We start from the raw sequence: 5,277 nt of genomic DNA on the forward strand, positions 1-5,277 counted from the left end.
TGATCAATACATCTTGATTGAATGCTTGATCAATTTCAGATTGAAGAAGTTGGTAAAATTTTTCTAGTTCGTCCTCACTGGCTTTAGTGGTTGGTGCTAAATTTGAATAATAGTGGTATTAACTGGGTACCCTGTAGGAGCATGGATATTATCCTATCACAGGCAGCATTGTACCTCATGACTGATCTGGATATGTTCTTTTTAACAGTGAATGCAACACCATGCCTCTTGAATCTGTCATTCCCAGCATAGTAAACCATGTGGTTGTCAGATTCAAAATGGCCAATACCAGTCCATTTCAGCTCACTAATGCCTAAGATATCGATGTTTATGTGTTCCATTTCATTTTTGACAACTTCCTATTTTTCCACATTCATACTTCGTACATTGCATGTTCCAATTTTCAATGGATATTTACAGCAGTTTCTCTTCATTTTGAGTGGTGCCCCAGCAGCAAATGAAGGTCCCGTGGGCTTTTCTCCCATGGGCTTTACTCCATTAGCATCATCATGGTCAACTCTACTTTGAGGAGGCAACTCTTCCCCAGTCGTATTTTGAGTGCCTTCCAACCTGAGGGGCTTATTTTCCAACATTATATTTGACAGTGTTTCTCTGCTATTCATAAGGTTTTAAGTGACTAAATATTCGGAAGTAGTTCGTCACTCCTTCTTCCTAGTCTGTCTTTGTCTAGAAGTTCATCTGAAACCTGTCCACCATGGATGACCCTGCTGGTATTTAAAATACCGGTGGCATAGTTTTCAGAATCACAGCAACTCACAAGCCACCACAGTACGACAAACTGACAGACAACTGTCAGATATAGTACCAAAAAATGATCCTCTCAGGTTGGAAGGCACTCAAAATATGACTGGGGAGGAGCTACCTCCGCCAAGTAGAGTTGACCATAATGTGATTGGAAAAAAGCATTTAAGACCTTCATTTGTTGATGGGGCACAACTCAAAATGAGGAGAAACAGTAGCAAACATTCATTGATAATCATGATGTGGCATTTTACAAAGTATGAATCTAGGAAAATTGGAAGTTGTCAAGAATGAAATGGAATGCATGAAGTGAATATCCTAGGCATTAGTAAACTGAAATGGACTTGTATTGGCCAATTTGAATCAGACAGTCTCATGGTTTACTATGCCAGAAACAACAAATTGAAGACAAACGAGGTGTATTAATCTTCAAATAGAATCTTTCAAGATCTGTCTTAAAGTAAAACACTGCCTATGATGGAATATTTACAAGTTAATACCACTATTATTCAAATTTATATACCAAACACTAAAGTAAATGACAGTGAAATTGAAAAATATGCACTCAGGATGCAGTGATAATTACTGGTGATGGAAATGAGAAGGTTGGAAACAAAGAGGGCAAACTATGGAACAGACCATCAATTGCTCATATGCAAGGTTAGACTGAAGCTGAAGAACATGAAAACAAGTTTACAAATGTCAAAATATGAACTTGAATCCATCCCACAATTAGAAATATTGTGGATTGAATTATTATGTAATGATATGTGTTGTAAATCCTAACCCTTATGCTTGTGGAGTGTGGTGGTTCTGTAGGATATGCAAACGAAAAGGCCAGCAGTTGAAGCCCACTTGTCACTCCTCTTGGAAGGAAGATGAGGCTTTCTGCTCCCACAAAACAGCCTTGGAAACAATTTTGAAACCAGGTTTTTCTTTGTTGTGTTGATGAGGTTGTATAAATCACTTTTGAGATAAAAAAGAGTTTCCAAAATTTCTGGGAAAAATTCTATTATCTTTCTATTCCATTTTTTTCATGACCTTTTTGAAGCAAGCACAAAGGGGAAGGTCCATACCACAAAAAGATTGCCAAGGAATTTGAGAGATGCTGAGACAAGGATTTTCCCCCAAAGCTGACATAGAGAGTCCTCCTTAAGAGTCAGTACCCTGAATTGAGATGCCTAACCTCCCAAACTGTGAGAAAAGAACTGAGTTTGTTAAAACCTCCAAAAGAACTGAGTTTGTTAAAAACCACCTACATGTGGTATTTCTGTTATAGCAACACTATATAACTAAGACATATGCAAATAATCATTCTCAACAAGGGTTTAAATTAGGGGAAAATTCTCAAGCTTGGCACACACCTTTATAACACTATGTTAATCTAACACAGTATTCTAACATTTTATGAGTGATATAGCTGCCTTCCAAGATATCACCAAAAGACTGAGCATATGACAGGTTTTGAGCAGCCATGGATTTAATATTCATGGCTTAGACAATTTGGGAGTCAACCAATATCCAAAACCTTAGTAATTTGGACTTTTAATAGAAAGACATGAACTGAAGTGTAAGAAGGAGCCACGTGATCAATGGCTGTATGACCATCCACCCAAACCCAATTCCACTGTTTTCCATTTACCACCAAAGACAATCATCTTCTTTTCTTTTTTTAAAAAAGATTTTTTTGCAATATAGATGAAAGTTTGCTGAGCAAATCAGATTCCCATTGAAAAAAATGTATACATGAATTGTCCTGTTACAATCTCCATAATGTGTCAACACACTCACCATCCCCGCCCTCCTGCCCTGTGTCCATCCAACTAGATTCCCTGCCTTCTCATCTTGGCTTTTGTGGAAATGCTAACCATTTGGTCCCATATAGTTGGTTGTCTAAAGAGCACATTCCTCACAGATGTTTCAGTTTATTTTATATGCCAATTTATTATTTGACTAAAAGGTGACCTCTAAAAGTAGCTTCAGTTCTCAGATAAAAAGATATCTTAGGGCTGCAATAGTCTCAGGGGTTCCTTTAGGGTCTATCAGTCCAGTAGGTGCAGGCACTTTATAAAATAATTTAGTTGTTGTGTGAGGTAGAGTCGATTCTGACTCACCTTAACCTTATAGGACAGAGTAAAACTTCTCCATAGGGTTTCCTGTAATCAGAGATCGTAGGTCTTTTCTCTTGCAGAGCCACTGGTGGGTTCAAACCGCCAGTGGTTCCCTTAGCAGCCAAGTACTTACCCATCTCACCACCGAGGCTCCTTTTCTAAAGTAATAAAACCTCAAAAATATTCAAGCTGCATTTCTAGAATTTCACTACAGATCTTGATCACTTCAAGTTTTATGGGAGAAATTGTATACTAGAGAGGTATTTGAGATTTGAGTCTTGGGACACAGTCTTGTAAAAGTCTGCTGTGATCTAAACATTACTCATTCTGTAGGTTGTTGAGGGTCGTAAAAATCCATGAGTAAGGTCCATATGATATTTTATATTATGTCATATAAAATTGCTAATTCTAAAAATGAAATTTCATTTTATGTGGAGGCTCCATTCGCTTTCTTTTTATTTGGGAAGAGCCTCAGAGTGTTTTTTGGGCTGTTTTTTTTTTTTTTTCACTTTTTATTGTGACTTGAGTGAAGATTTACAGACAAGATCCTCAGCTTTACATTCAACGTATGGTGCACTTTGCTTCATCTCAATGATTACAATCCCCTCCATTCAACAACAGTTTCCCTACTTCCTCCTTGTGGTTCCTGTTTGTATTCCATCTACCTTCTAACACCTCTCAACTTTATCCTTAGGCATACGTTGCCCTTTTGATTTTGAATGGCTGACCATTGCATGGTGTGTATACCTTGCTAATGTTGTCCTCCCCTATAAATTTATCTACTGCTTGACTAGAAATTGGGCCATGTGATTGAGTTCCTTTTCCGACCTGAAGGGTAGTAGAGAACCATAGTCTCAGGTTCCTCCAGCATTTTTCTGACCAGTAAACCTGGTCTATTTTTTTTTTTTAATTAAATAATTTTGGGTTTTGTCCCACATTTTCTCCCACTCTATGCAGGATCCTCTAATGTGATCCTTTGTAATGCAGTTGGTAGTGGTAACGGACACCATCTAGTTCTGGTCTCAGAGTCAGGGAGACTGATGTTCACATGTTCCATTAGTCCATTAGACTAATTGATTCCAAGCCTCTTCAAATTTTATGACTCTTCTTTCTTCCGCACATGGAGAGACCAACACCTGCAACTTAGATGGCTGCTCATAAACTTTCAAGATCTAGTGTAGAACAAAACGAAACAAAAACAATGTTCTACATTCTGCTACTAATCCAAGCAGGACGTAGAACATTGTTTTTGTGGATTATGTTATGCCAATTGATCATGGTGTCCCCTGAAACTATGGTCCTCAGCCCTCAGAACCATCAACTCATTGTCTTAAGATGTTTGATAATATCTAGGAAGTTTTCATCATTTTGCTTCACGTATGATCCACATCCATAGTTGTGTTTGAATGAAAGATAAAGACTCATGTACAAATATCCTCTTTCAAACTCATATATTTTGGGATATGTAAATATCTATATATATATATGTTGTTGTTGTTGTGATGTGCCATGGAGTCGGTTCCGACTCATAGCAATCCTGTATAGGGTTTCTGAGGCTGTAAATCTTTACATGAACAGAAAGCCTCATCTTTCTCCCATGTAACAGCTGGTAGTTTCGAACTGCTGACTGTGAGGTTCGTAGCCCAATTCATAACCACTACACTACCAGATATATATATATATATATATTCAATTCTTACCTCCCTTACCCATTCAGCCTATGTCTCAGTCCATGTATCTACGCACAGAACACTGTTGTTCCACGGTTGTGTGTATGTATGTGTATGTCACTATTTACCTCTTTCCACTTTAGATCATGCATACCTCCCTGTGTCCCTGTGGCTTCACCTATCTTCCTCATTCACCTACCACCCTCCTTCATCTTATATAATGCCCTCTCCCTTCTTGTATAAGGAGCTCTGGTAGTGTAGTGGTTATGAATTGGGCTGTGAACCACAAGGTCAGCAGTTCAAAACTACCAGCTTTTCTTCGGGAGAAAGATGAGGCATTCTGCTTCTGTAAAGATTTACAGCCTCAGAAACCCTGTACAGGGTCGCTATGAGTCGGAACTGACTCCACGGCACATAACAACAACCCTTCTTGTATATCACCCTCCTCGTCAAGCTGGTGTGGCACTGTGGGATAAAGCACTGAACCACAATGTCAGTTTGAACACAAGGTTGGTGGTTCAAACACACCAGCCACTCCTTGGAAACCCTATACAGTGCCACTATTAGTCAGAACTGACTTGATGGCACTTAACAACTTAACAACCCTCCTTCGTCATAGATTTTGCCCTCCTCCTTCTTGTATAATGCCTTCCTCATCAACTGAGCTGATATGTTGTTGTTGTTAAGTGCCATCAAGTCAGTACCTACTCATAGCAACCCTATGCACAACAGAA

This window comes from Chrysochloris asiatica, unplaced genomic scaffold (genome assembly GCF_000296735.1).
Source record: "Chrysochloris asiatica unplaced genomic scaffold, ChrAsi1.0 scaffold00111, whole genome shotgun sequence".
Lineage (NCBI taxonomy): Eukaryota > Metazoa > Chordata > Mammalia > Afrosoricida > Chrysochloridae > Chrysochloris > Chrysochloris asiatica.